We start from the raw sequence: 15,081 nt of genomic DNA on the forward strand, positions 1-15,081 counted from the left end.
TGGCTGTTTAGTGAGTTGTTGGTGGGCGGGGCTGTCTTGCGTGCGTCTTGCTAGACATGGACTTAGTGAATTATATATGTAGATACTATGTACTATATACTATATATAATATTCTGTTGCCTTGGTCTCAGAGAACAGATACAGGTTGCTAAATTAAGACCAGTTGTTGATGACAGTAATATGACCGATTATGATCATATGAAGTGTATATCAAATGCTAAGTGAAGGAGGTCACCGTGCTGAGACTTAATGGTTTTCTTAGAAAGCATTTATTGTAAATATGCACTGCAATGCAATACTTTGTAAGGGAGCAGATAAAGAAAGCTCTGCCCTAGACCTAGTTGGATGTCTCCAGTTATTACTAAGAGGAGGTAGATTTCAAACTGACAAAACACATATTACTTGTCTGCCCTGAACTGCTCTATATGGAGTGACTGCAGGCAGAATGCCATGTCCTGATTTGTACAGAACTGCCTTGATTATGTAATTCAAGCTGAAAGTCAATCAAAATTATGCTGCTGTTTAATTTGTATTATGATCCTGTAAGAGAGAAAAGAAATCAAATATATGCCAAAAGTCAAAAAACAAATTTTGTTTTTTCAGTATTCCACTTGACAATTTTAAATATTCATCTTGAATTAGGTTGGCCTCCTTGTCATATAATTTGATTTCTCTGTCTTCTTATTTTTTTTCTGAGATTCACTACTTGAGGACTAGTGAACATGTGTATGTGAATTTATTCCCTGCTCCACCTGCTGTTTGGTCTTGCAAATCCAGAAGGCCTTGATTCTGGAGGGTGGTTTTGACATGTTTCTTCTCACTGATACTCTTAGTTACACTCATTTGAACATTTACCTGCTTGCTAGAACAAAGTGTTCAGAGATAACTGTGTTAACTTCTGAAAGGAGTCAAATTAACATGAACTTTCTTATCAGCGTACACTGAACTTTGTATCCGTTGAACTTTTTGGCTTTACTATTCAGTAATCAGTAGAGAAAACGTGCGTCTATAACCTTTTATCTCTTGCCTCTGTAGTTTATGTAGGAATGCCAAGAGTTGTTAGAGAAGAATATTGCTTATAAAGCAAAAGATACCCTTAAAAGGGCTTTTAGTCATTTACTACAAGTTTCTTGGGCTGGGGCCCCTGTCTTCTTTCACAGTATACACAGCCCCCAAACCTTTCCCATTTTATGGAATGTGGGTGACTAAATTAAAACTTTATTAATGAAAATTGTGTATGCACACAAGTGTTTACTGCAATATACTGATTTTCATTTAACTATGACCCCTGCTGCCTTCTGTATCAACAGCCCCCCTCTCCCTCTCACAATCATTTCAGTGTCGCCTTTCCCCCTTCATTGAAGTCTGATTCACCTTCTTCAACTTCCCTCCCCAAAACCCCCCCCCCCCCCCTTAATTCAATTACACCCTATACTTTCTGTGAAGCAAGAAGGTGTACAAAAACTTTTCAGGAAACAGAATATTGGGAAAGCACCTGTCCCTTATGGAGTTTCACCTGGTACTCTTAGACATTGTGTAGTCCAGTTAGCATGTGTGTTCACTGACATATTCAACACCTCCCTGCAGTTGGGCAAAGTTCTGGACTGCTTTAAGGTAGCCACTATCATTCCAATTCCCAAGAAGGAAAATAATCTGCGATCTTAATGACTATAAGCCAGTTGCTTTGACCTCGGTGGTTATGAAAATATTCAAACGTCTTCTTCTTTCCTACCTAAAGTCCAGCAGTCCCTCTCCTTGATCCACTTCAGTTCACATATAGGGCAAATTGCTCAGTGGAGCTTGCAGTTAATTTATGCCTCCACTATATTCTTCAGCACCTGGACTTGCCTAAAACATATGTGAGGGTCTTTTTGGTGGGTTTCTGCTCAGCCTTCAATACCATTTGTCCAGAGTTGTTTCAGAATAAACTAATTCAGTTAGGTGTACCCTATGGTATTTGCAAGTGGAGTTTGAGTTTCTTGACACATAGGAAGCAGTATGTGAGACTGGGCCCTTGTATGTAGGATCCATTGTCAGTTAGTGTAGGCTCCCCCCAAGGCTGTGTTCTTTTACCCCTGATGTTTTCACTTTATACAAATGATCCATGGACACATCTGTAAAAATCCTAAAGCTTGCAAATGACACAACTGTAGTGGGTCTCATTTCCAATAATGACTTGTCTTCCTATTAAAGAGAAGGAGGCCATCCTGTAGAATTGTTGTATTTGTATAGTGGTTTGCACAGTGTCTGGTTAATGGTGGGTTGAAATTGTGTTGTCTTGAATTTGTTACGTCTTGTAACTCATATTTTGCACTTTACCAAAGTCAATTATGTATGTTTCACATGCTAGCAATAAAGTGATTCTGATTCAATACTAGGGATAGGCGTCAATCTGCTTTTGATGTAGTATTATCCTTTGTTTTTACGTTAAGCAATGCAATTGGCTATATATAGCATTCTTTTCTGTCTTTTTATCTTGTACCTTAAATTTTATCCTCCCATCCATTTATTTTCTGTTTTCTGTGTTCTTCTGAGGGCTGCGTCAGATATTGAACGTTTTAGTGATTTTAATATTAAAGTTTAAAGAGCGGCTGAAAGTAAATCTTTTTAGTAAATTATTTATGGTGCTAGTTTGTTTATTTAGGTATATTTGCTCTTTGTACTTTCAAGATAGGGCAAATCATGCAGTGACTAATAATTAATGCTATGTTAAAGGATCTGTAAGACTGTTAAAATGTATTCTTCCATATTCTCAAAAAAATTTCAGTTATAGGTTTGCTAGACAAATGATAAAAAGGAATGTTAAATTTTACTGCAACTCTAGGCATCTGCAGGGCACATACATTTTTTTTTTTGAAGGCAGCGTAGTTACAGATCACCTACCTACACCAAATGTAATTGTATTTCTGCATTGATAACTGTTAGTGGTTCTATGTATTTTGTTCGCTAGTTCTTTTAACTACCTCCTTCAAATTGTGTTCCATGTTAAATTAAACTGCCTAAACATTTAATTGTGAATGCAATTCTGCTCTGATTTTTTAAGGTTCCTAAATATTAAAATAAAGCATTTTACCAAAACATATTTTTATAAGTTATTTCATCCCTTTTGAGAGAAATCACTACTCCTTGTTGTTGACCTGTCTGTGCCCTTTTCATCGTACTGCTACAACATCTACAAGCCCTTGAGAAATCAGGACATTAGACCATCTTACATTTTTTTATGCCAGTCTCATTGAACATCATTTTATTCTTTATTTCATCTTGAAGTGATGGGTTTTTCAACATTTAAAGCAGGCCAAGCAACTGCACTTTGACCACCATTTCACACAGGTGGATGAGCCTCTTTTAAATCCTGGGCTTTGTAACCTTCTAAAGTCTCGCCCCCATTAGCAGAGTGGTTATTAAAGCTCATTTCAGAGTTCACATAGCAGTACCTGGAGTAAATTATATTTATACACCATATAATAGGCAAACCACCTGTTCTGGTGTCATGAAACAGTAGACATTTACTGGACTTGGAAACACCAGTGGCCTGGCACTTTTAAGGAGTCTTCCTTGGTGTTTCTGAATTAACCTATCTCAACCCCTAGTTAAAAGAAGAAGAGAGCTGGCTTTGAGGTTGTCTAGAGCCCTCATACGCCTTTACAAGGTTTTTGCTTTCTTCTCCCAACTAATTTAACTTTGACTATATCTATCTGCCTGTCTATGAATGTGTGTGTGCATATATATAAATAACCATGGTGGCAAAAATAAGAAACCTGCCTCAGTGCTTATCTAATTATTCCTCTCTAATTAACAGAAAGGTTTATCTGGGTCAATAGTTTTTCAAATTTTTCAAAAACGCCAAAATGTTTCACATGAGTCATATTATTTGAAATTTTTAAATATCTAATGGTAAAACTTAAATTTTTCTGTAAATCACAACATCTTGCCTTCTCACTCCATTTATGGTAATTAATAAGTTATAGTCCGTTAATTTACCTTGTCAAATATATACATGTAGGCTGAATAATAAAACAATACATAAACAAGAAAGGATTTTAGCTTTTCATATCTTACTAACTTTTTTAACTGACACTTGTGTTTATACAGCAGAGCAAAGTTCATATGATTCCAACACAATTACTTGTTTCTGGACTTTGCATCTTTCTGTGACACAATAACAGAGCTTGATTTCTTATCCTTTCTTCTATGGCAAATGTGAAACTTCAGCTCCAGGCAATTAAATGAGCCACATTATAGTCTTCTATTTAATGAACTGATCCTTTTGGATTACTGTTATCATACATTAGCTGACGTGCTGTACTGTTTCAGGCTTACTCATAAATTTACAAGCAAATGTTGATACAAACTCACATGTTTGGCTCCTTGATAAAAGATTAACTGCTGGAAGGTCATATTTATAGTTTTATTTTTAATTTTAATAGTGAAATTAACTTTTTAAACTCCTTCATATTACAAGTTAACACTGACCCAGACCTTCTTTTAACTCCTTTTGCATTCATTTTTTAGTTGTATTGCTTAATATCTTGTGGGCTCTATAAAATTATTAAATAAACCTTCATTTAATATCAAAGATGCCAGATTTATTTATTAATATTATTAAAAACAAACAGCGTTTAAACGTTTAAAATAATTTTATTTATTAAAATATGGTAAAAAAAAATTTTCCTTTCAAAAGAAAAAAAATGAAAAATTTCCATTTAACTCTTTTTTTTTTTTTTATCCCATAAATGGTAGGCATGGAAAACTATCTAAAGGCAGATGAAAGGAACACAGTGCTGTGAATTTTGGCATATAGTACAATTCCACAAATAATATGTTGTCACTTGATTATGTCACTGTTAATATTTAGAATCACCAGGAGAATACCATTACCTTTATGTAATATTTCCAGAAAATAGGACAGAATCAATACCTTTATTTTGAATTTTGAAAAGCCAGTTTTTACTGTTTCATAATGTTAATCTGTTGTGAAAAGAGTATCTTCCAGTGTTGCCGCATTTCATTCATGTTCTTATCTTTTGTAGGGCAACTGAGAACTCATCTAATTGTATACTCTACTGTGAGTTCAGTGATAATAAATTGAGCACACCTTTCCCTTAACAACAGTGTCCAGGTCCTTGTGGGAAATTCCCAGACACTGTAAGAGCAATGATAATCCCATGTTCATCAAGTTTACGCATATCATAAAGGTTTTCAGAAAAATATCTCTTTAAATAGAATAAATTAGATGGCAATAAAATTACAAATTGGCCTCCTTGATTTTACAGTACTCTTAAGAATATTTGCATGAAACTAGTGTTACCAAGTGTTTGTACTTTACCCTCCAGAGTCAGTTTTTGAGACAATTTCCACATATTAACTTAAAAATTGAGATCACTTGAATCTTTATGGCTGGTATTACAGAGTCATGTTATAATCAGATAACCTAAATAAAGAATATTACTGAAACCTGAAAACCTGTGTGAGAGTAGGAGGGCACCTACAGCTCATGGCGTTTCCTGCTTTAGGACATCCTGCTGTATGACACCTTTTCTAAATTTACAAATGTCAAAACAGTTTTAACCGCATATGTGTTTTTCATAAGAGCCCCAGAAAAAGGCACCTGATATGTTGATACTTTTGCCTAGCATCCCCAACCTTAAACTATACTTTAAAAGAATTTTGTAATATGCTTTTAAAGTATAGTTTTTTTTTCAGTTAAAGAACAAATAATTGCAAACAAAACATTCAGGAAATTTTAATTTTTTGCAATGGATCAATTGTTGATATTTTACATATTTAATTTCCCCTAGCTAGCTATTTTCATAAAACATACAATCCTGTAACCATCATCTGGTCAGGTAGATTTATTTGTAAGCATACAGAGAAGTTGTCCATCCATTATTTATTTGTTTTCTTATGTAAAACTGAAACAAAGACATATGTGAAAATGTTACAAAATGTTTTGCGCATGCAGAGAAGCTGTTTCTCTAGAGCAGAGGTTTCTAATACCAGTCTTAGGGGATCCCTATGGCTAGAGGCAGTTTCACAATCAGTTAGTCTTTTTATGTCTAATTGATCTCAGTTAGGGTGTTTAAAAGCACTTCATTAACTTGATTATTCACACAAACCTGATTTCTAAAAAAAAAAAAAAAATCCTTATTCTGATTAGAAAAATCAGGTTTTTGGCCTCTGAAAAAACCTGATGAACAGAGGTAGGTTTCTCCACAAATAATCAGATTTGGTGTCCATATAAACCCTTAACAAGATTACTGTTAAAAATTTTGTAGCCTGCTCACATCTGTTGTAAATGCGTCCACAAAATAAATTTCGAGAGGGAAATGTTTGGACATTATTCCTTCTCGCATTTTCACATTATTTCTTCTGGCTAAAATAATCTGTCACAATATTTTAGAAATCATTAAATTTTTGTTGATGAGCTGAACGTAGATTGCTTAACTCAGCAAGACAAAATCGAGAGCATTAGGGTAACATGTTAAAAGTAACATGCGAACCTCATGCAATACTTATTAAAGTCAAAAATACCTATGTTGTTATTATTTCAGCAGCACATGGGTGTAACACAAGAAGCACATCTAATCCTTTGAAATGCTCAATCACACAGCCAAGCACAAAAGAGTTTGCTATGTGCATTCTGGTAACAGAAACCTATAGTAAAGCTTCAACTTGACTAAACATGTTTATAAAACACATGGAAATTATCACAGGCATTATGCTTATTTTCTGATTCATAGTGGCCCATGATGAAGTTTAACTCTTTAACATAAGAGCAGTAGGTTGAGATTTATATTAATCCGAAGGTTAGAAATATTTTTGTTACAGCTTTACATTCTTTAAGTTCTTTTCTCCTTTTTGTCATTCTCCCATTAATAAACCTTTTTCTGTGGAGTCTGCTCCATTAATTGTATTCTAATAATGACAAATAACCATGAATGGAGTAGACACCAAGATAATTGTCTCTGAATACTGAAAGGTGGCAGCTACATCAGTATCAGACCCACTAGCTTGATCATTAGGAAACAATGACTTATATAACTGGAACACCTGGAAAAGCAGAATGAAAATCATAGTGGTGATGTTAATAGTCTTAAAAAATCAAGATAAAATAATTATTATTTCCATGTGGCACACAAATGCTTATTAAGTTATATTTTTTTAAAATTTAGCAAACCCAGGTTTTAAATTTTTGATGTCAAATCTTACATCATTGTTAATTGTCATTGTTATCATACAATTATAAGAAAACGCTACTCTGTAGATCATTTAAATGTATCTTCTTATAAAGTTACCATTTTTCAGTTTAATTCCTTCATCTTACCATTTACATTGTGAGTGTGTTGATGTTTGTTTTTTTTCCTGAAAGGTGGGTTTCACACTAAATTGTTTTATTTAGAAACATTTGGGATTTAAATTATTATATTTCAATACTTTGTATAATTACATCGATTGTTTCATTTTGTCGACTTTCTAATATCCTTCACTTTATCTATTTATTTTTTGTTTTTGTAAGCAAGTGCATATTCTCATATTTCCAGTTTGTTTTTAATTTATCCTCCTAGGTCTTTGTAAACAAGGAATAATGCAACATTAACATAACAGCATCATTCAAAGGTCACCTTAAATTTCCACCAGTTATAAATTTTTGTGGTGTTTGTTTTGATTTTTCAAATTCATAATGTTAACTCTGTTAAGACAATTCAGAGCATTTGCTTTCATGTTGGTAAATTAAATAAACATAAACCTATTGGCATACTGTTTGTAAAGCCTTTCTGCTCATTTTTTCATTTTGTTCTGTAGTGTACACCTGTTGGAATTTTCCATCTTATTCTATAGCACACACACTATACTCCAACTAGACCACTAACAAATGCTTTGTTCTCACATGTCAGTCGGTCGTACACACATACTGTATACTTTTGTTCTTCTTATTCCTAGATACAGTATATGCAATAGGAAACAAAATGCACTTCTTTGTCATTTGCTTGACCCACTGCTAAAATTTATTATACAGTAAATGTAACTTTTTGCATCAAGTGCATTCATGCAGCAACAAAGCAGCAATAATTCAGTTTATTCTTACAAAGCACACTTCCTTAGAGCTCCCACTGTATTGTGTCCAATTACAAATGTCCATTTACTTATTATTAAAACAGCATAATCCAATTCAGTGTTGCAGAAGCTTGAACCCTATCCCAGCAGCATTTGATACAAGGTTGAAAGCATCCCTGGAAAGGATCTCTATCACAATTAAAATATAATTAAATTAAAGCACAGAATAACATGTAGCATTTCATAATTTCTTATGCTGTGGACATGGCCCCACAAAAAATAGGAAATTGGTGGACATTTAAGTTGACATTTGAATGATGCTTTTTCATTGGTGTTGTTGCATCATTTCCTCCTGCTGAACATAACATATATGTAATGTGTACACAGAAATACATATATTCAAGCGTATACTATATCTGCAATCTTTCTTTAATAAGCATAAAGTAAAAATAATTCTAGTTAAAAATCCTAACTTCATTAGCTCACTGCTCCATTCCGTCCCACTCCAGGCAATCTGCAGTACATCACAATGGAGGCAAATGATGACAATTCCAAAAGTGTACAATGAAAGTCTAAAAGTGCAATTATTATCAGTAGAGACATTTCTCACTCCAGTGTATGGTACGTGCCAGATTGGAACATTGAGAAATGAAAGAAACTGAGTAACAGTTGGCAACAGTCAAATCAGGACCGTCAAAGTAATTTTAAAAAGGCAATGTGAATGGCCTCAGCAGAAGTATTCAATCATGACAATGTCTCTTCAGTCTTTGCTCTAATTCAGAAACCAATGAGACCTGCCAAATATTGGTCAACAGACCATTTCAGCATTTGAAGGCCCTATAGGTATTTGTCTCTTACAGAACTTTTAAATATCCTTAGAATTTCAAATAAGTCTACACCTTTAGATCATAATATATGCTCTTGAGCATAAATATTAATAAGCTCTGTGAATGTCTTTTTTTATCTCAAAATGCAAATTCAGTTATCAGCTCTAAATATACGAGGAGTTTAATTTAAGAACTGGAGTTGTATGATGAAACTTTTTAGCTCTATTCATGACCCTTGCAATGATTTATGATTTTTTAAATTAAGAATCAGTAATCTGTGATTGTTTTTTCAGAATGTTAATCACTAAAAAACTCCATTTGTCAAATTTATTTCTTTATTTTTATTTCAAGATCGTAACATAGTATACAATTAAGCAGATAAAATTTGCAGAACATGTACAGCAAGTTTCTTCAAAATCAATCTAGAAGGAACCCCAGAGAAATAAAAAAGAGAACAAACAAAACTTAACCAAACAAGAATTTTTCCCCCCACCTAACAGAAAGAGAGTAGAAACAGAAGTATTACAAAAAAACTTTTTTTCATCTATATAAATGCTTAATCTATTTCTTTTAATTAAGTTGTTCCTTGTTTTTAAAAAAATGTTTTTAGCAGATCATCTAAGTGAGAATTTGATTTTTTTATATTTTCAAATACTGAAATATAAAATGTCAGATTCCCACTCAGTTATAAAAGTTAAGTTGGGATTTTTCCAGTCAAGTAAGATAAGTCTGTGTGTTTGTAGTGTGGTAAAAGGTATTATAATCAATTTGTCCCTATTTTCATTAAGCCAACTTGTGAGTGTGTAAAATGTAGCTATTAATGGGTTAGGAGTGATTATGACACTAAAGCTGTCTGATAAGTATTTAATTTAATTTAATTTAGTGTTTTCACAGAACATATGGCCTAATGATACTGGTGCTAGATGGCAATGCTTGAAAGTTGGATCTTGTCCTGGATATGTTTGGACAATTTTAAACAAAATAATTGGGATTGATGAAATATTTTAAGTTGAATTATTTAGTAATTGACACATATAGAGTGAGGCAGAGTGTATTCTATGTGTGGCAGACTTTTACTCCTTTTCCCACCATTCCCTTGGATTGTTGAAGGGTAGATTCTTTGAAATGTTTTTATATAATGTTGAGATACTGCCCGAGTTTTCAAGACTGACCAGTATTTCCTGTAAAAAAGAGGGGGAGGGGTAGGTTTCTTTTAACAGAATGTCTAATTTGAAAATAGTGGAAAAATTGTGCTGCTGGAAAGTTAAATTTGAATCATAATTGTTCATAAGATGCAAAAACGTTATTTATACACAGTTTTCTAAGTGTCTTAATCCCACGCGTTTTTAATAGATTAAATACTAAGTAGGCTTGAGGAGGTTGAAAAAAAAGTGAATATCATGTAGAGGAGCAAAAGACAAAAGCTTCTCTGCCTTGATGTGCATCCTGCATTGGTTCCATATTTTAAGTGAATAGTTGACGACTAGATTATTAGTATATTCTTGAAAGGTAGTGTTTATTGGAGCACAATAAACAACTGCTGACCAGGCTGTTGTAAATTAGTTTATATCTGGCATCTTTCAGGTCTTTATAGTTTGTGTATGCCACACAATAATAAAATTTAAAGTTGCATTGGTAATTGAGCTAAAATCATATTAGCCTTCTGTCCATTTTCATAATAATGGTATTGGTATTTAAAGATGTATTGTTCCATTTCTTTTGTTTTCAAGAGACTAAATTCTGATTATAGAACCTGGCTCTTCTTGTAAAATGCGTCATTTGTAGACCTGGCGTATTCCTGATCTATTCTGGAAATCTCAGTTGTTACTCTGGTGCCTTGTTGGTTTCCAGTTTATTTTTTTGTGAGAAATATGAAATAATGTCTCTCTTAAAAATGCCTTTAAAGTTTCCCAAAATGTTCCCGTGGAAACATTTGAGGATGTTAGTCTTTAAAAAAAAAAAAAAAAAAATTCATCTGATTGGATTTGAATTCTGTAAAGTACATATCTGCTAGTGACAAGGGGATAAGACACCGATCAAAATTTAAAGGCAAAATAATTCATCCAACTTAAACAGTTATCTAAAGATGTAACTGAAGAATTATCATTTATGGGAGTAAAATGATTTTGTAATATTTAAATGTGCTTTGGAGCAAGAGCTATATAATTTTGCGGTATATTAATAAAAGTGATTTACTTTACTTAAGATTTACTAGAAGCATAGCTTGTTTTCTAACAGTACCTGAAAAACCACTCTTAGTAAGCAGTGCACAAGATGGCTAATGGCAGATATATACATTATTAGACTGTGCTTGTAAAGCAGGCTGCTTCTTCCTGTTTTATTCCTCATTGTGTCTTTGAAGGCATTATTATTCTGTTATCTATACATATATTTTATGCAGCACTTTTCTGAAATGGGCATTCTTTCAGACTCTCTTTAGTTGGGGCACAATTATAATCCCACTTTGCCTGCCTATATCTGTCCGTCTGTCGTTCTGTCTACCTATCTGTTTATGCACATATTATATGCTGCTATACCATGAAGCTGAATACTTATTACTAACAAATATATATATTGCACGTAATTAAAAGAAAAACAAATTTAACACATAAGGAATATAAAGTAAATCCCGTAAACTGAAGTAACACCTCCAAATTATTATGTGATTAAAATTTCACGTGTTGTCTACTTGATTTTTTTCCCTACTTTTTCTCTGTTTGTTCATAGTGGTTATTTTCATGTTTGAAATGAGTTTCTGTTCAGGTGCTTGATTGGACATAATGATTATTTTATACTTTATCAGAATAGTCAAAGTAATAAAAATATTCTAGAACATCTTGTAAACTGTATAAAATGTCATTTTTTAATGCAGAGCAGACATATATTATTATGTTTTCTTTAAATATATTTATTAGGTATTACTTATGTTTACACATCAGTTTTATTTTATACACATTAATGATATATGTTACTTTAAACTGGCTCCCAGTCATACGTTTACCTATTAGTTTTATTTGTACCTAAATCTATTATGTTGCATTCATAATAAAAGCCAATGGTAAAACCTTTATCCTGCGAATATAAAAATAAGCAAAGCAGTTTTGAAATTGGGCAAATGAATGAATGATCAGTTAGGCCTTTCATTATATGTATCACTGTTTTCTTACATTGTTTTCAAAATATTCCATAATCCATAAGGATTTGTTAATATTGTTGTGTTGTACAGGAAAAAGAGATTGTACATCCTTCCACATATAGAAAATGCCCTCATGTTTGTTAAATTACTTTGGTTCAGGAAGGCTGAGCATGCACGATATTAGCTGAGCATGGGGGCAAAGTTATAAAGTAAAGTTTGTTGGGCAGCTGTTTGCCGCAGTGCTGTGTAAAACTCCTGCTTTCTGTATAGTCAGTTTACAAAACCATGTCTGTCACAGTGCTTTTGGTAACACAATAAACTTATGTACATCTTTATATGTTAACTTCTATAAAGGTTGACAGAATTAGCTTTGATTTTACAGTATATGCAAATTTCTTTTTTTTTTTAACCGAAGCACAGCCTTTCTCACACAAATACTCCAACCGTCAGTTGAATGATGATTGAATTGTGACATGTATTTCCTGTTAAAAGTGACATGGAAAAGTGACATGGTGTCAGTAAATAGAAGTAAGACTCCTTCCAAGAGTCGCTTAATGTATAATGGCAATGATAAAGCCTATTTTTTATTTGTTATAATAGCTAGGGCTATCTAGACAACAGGTCATTTTCTGTATCTGTTCTCCCTTAGAGCTATAGTCTATTTCAGCAGCATTAGGCGTAAGGAGTTTTCTTATCTTGGATTTTAACACCAGTCTATTGTACTAGTGTAAGAGCACACATTCACATTTCTGAAATACATCTAGAGATGCCAGTAAACGTAATTTTCTTCATCTTACCATATGTGAAGAAACCAGAATACCTGAAACCTTATGGACATCAGTAGAATGTACAAACCTCCACAATGACACTGGCCATGTTGGGGTTTAAGCCCTGGTCCCTGGAGCTTTGAAGCTGTAGTGCTAGGTGTGCTAACTACTACATAGTTAAAATCCCCAAAATGTTTATAGTCCACAATATTTTGCTTTAGTTGATAGGACTGCAGTGGTAATATTGAGGGAAAATGTAATTGCTACTTCTGTTGTTTAGATCAGAAATGAACAATGTCAGCACTTGAGGACCACAGTTAGTGGGTTTTTGATGTAGCCACTAATTTAATCTGTATCTAATTCATGCTTAGTGTTGAATTCATCTCTTAACTATCATTGTTTTTGCATTCACACAAAAGCCCAACTGCATAAATTTAGATTTTCTAGGAAATGTTTATGCAGATTTGCATTGTTTTCTTGCATTTCTTAAGATATGACTGTGTTTTCTTTGTTCTTTAACTATTTAGAGCTCAGTAGGTTGTCGATTTAAGTGGCAATGCTGCTCACTAAAGTGTTTCTACAAAATGTTAATTTATTTTTAGACAAAGTATATGAGGTCTGACAATTTCGCAAACTCATCCTAGAAAAGTCCTACATACCTCATTGCTGAATATCACTGCAGTCAAATTCGAAGTACTCCCCTTGGAAAGCTATGCACCGATGCCAGCGCCTAGTCCACTCTTCAAAGTAATTTTGGAACTCTTTCTGGAATGAGCTGTTGTCGTATTACGCTTGATGTCCTGGATGTCATTGAAATGTTTTCCTTTCAATATTTTCTTTATTTTTCGGTAAAGAAAAAAGTCATTGGGAGCCAGATCAGGTGAGTAAGGAGGGTGTTCCAATGCAGTTATTTGTTTACTGGCTAAACTCCCTCACAGACAGTGCCGTGTGAGCTGGTGCATTGTCTTGATGCAAGAGCCGTGAGTTGTTGGTGAAAAGTTCAGGTTGTTTTCATTTAACTTTTTCATGCAGCCTTTTCAGCACTTCCAAATAGTAAACTTTGTTAACTGTTTGTCCAGTTGGTACAAACTCATAATGAATAATCCCACTGATATCAAAAAAAGGTTAGTAACATCGTTTTTGACTATTGATTTGGAGTGACAGAATTTTTTTGGTCGTGGAGAATTGTCTGACTTCCATTGTGCACTTTGATGCTTTCTTTCAGGGTTGTATTTGTACACCCATGTTTCATCACCAGTGATAACATGGCCCAAAACATTGTCTTGCCTCTCCAAAAGGTCTTGGCAAATTTCGATTCTTCTTTGCTTTTGTTCACCAGTGAGCTCCTTCAGGGCCATTTTTACACAAACCTTTCTCATGTCAAGATTTTCATTTAAGATTTTCCTAACTGTTTCTCTATCAATGTTTATGTGGTCTTCTGTACTTCTCACTGTCAGCCGACGATTTTCACGCACAATACTTAGCATTTTTGCAATGTTTTCATCAGTTCTGCTTTTTATTGGCAGCCCTGAAGTTTAACAAGAAATGTAATGTTTTCTTCATTGCTCTAATGCAAGCTCCGACATTCTGGTGATGGCGCACAAGAACACACAACAACAATAATGAACATCACTCAGCAAAACACCACCACACGTTGACACAAACTCAGCTGTGAGACACTGATATACCAAAGTTATGAAACCTTACCGAGCTGTTTGTACAGTGCTGCCAACGTAAGTGCACTTTGGCAGGTTCTCAGAATCAATTGTCAAGCCTCATATATCTATTTTAAAATGCAAGAGACTAACACAGCTCTGTGATTTAAAATTCTAGCAGTGTTTATAAAAATAAAAGGTGAACTTTGAATGGAAAAACAGCAGCAAAGGAAAGCAAAATGATAAGGTGATCCTTTACAGGCGTTTATGATCCACTAAGTGTTTAGTACCAACAGAAAATTGCATCCCAGTGGAATTAAAAATGATGCCTATCCCTCATTTAGATGATAATAATAATAAAGAGTCTGTCCAGGCAGCATTGGGCAGAAACCAACCCTTATTAGTTTTTGGATACTTAGAAATTTTATGAAAATTTTATAGCTATCCAGACTTTGGTATTTTAGATTTTTCACATGACAGCAAAAGCAAGCCAGTACTGTTAAACAGGGGGCTTATTTAACAACATAAACTCATCTGTAATTGATTAATTTGCCTTCTCTGTGATGTAAAATAAGGTGTGTTTCTGCCTCCCAAAAGAGACAAGAGTACAGTTAAAGGATAATTTGTGTAATTTAAATTAT

General features: G+C 33.7%; 1 protein-coding gene and 1 long non-coding RNA gene across 4 annotated transcripts in view; one reads left to right on the plus strand and one right to left on the minus strand.

Moving 5' to 3' along the window:
* LOC127528412 (uncharacterized) overlaps positions 1–14,453 on the minus strand; it is a 69,330-nt gene extending 54,877 nt beyond the window's left edge. The window contains exon 1 of the long non-coding RNA XR_007935306.1: positions 13,445–14,453. This is a non-coding gene — a long non-coding RNA (uncharacterized LOC127528412). The remainder of the gene's footprint in view (positions 1–13,444) is intronic.
* The window catches only part of spidr (scaffold protein involved in DNA repair), a 389,881-nt gene that overhangs the window by 322,818 nt on the left and 51,982 nt on the right, over positions 1–15,081 (plus strand). The window lies entirely within an intron of this gene.

Source organism: Erpetoichthys calabaricus, chromosome 6 (genome assembly GCF_900747795.2).
Source record: "Erpetoichthys calabaricus chromosome 6, fErpCal1.3, whole genome shotgun sequence".
NCBI classification, from domain to species: Eukaryota; Metazoa; Chordata; class Cladistia; order Polypteriformes; family Polypteridae; genus Erpetoichthys; species Erpetoichthys calabaricus.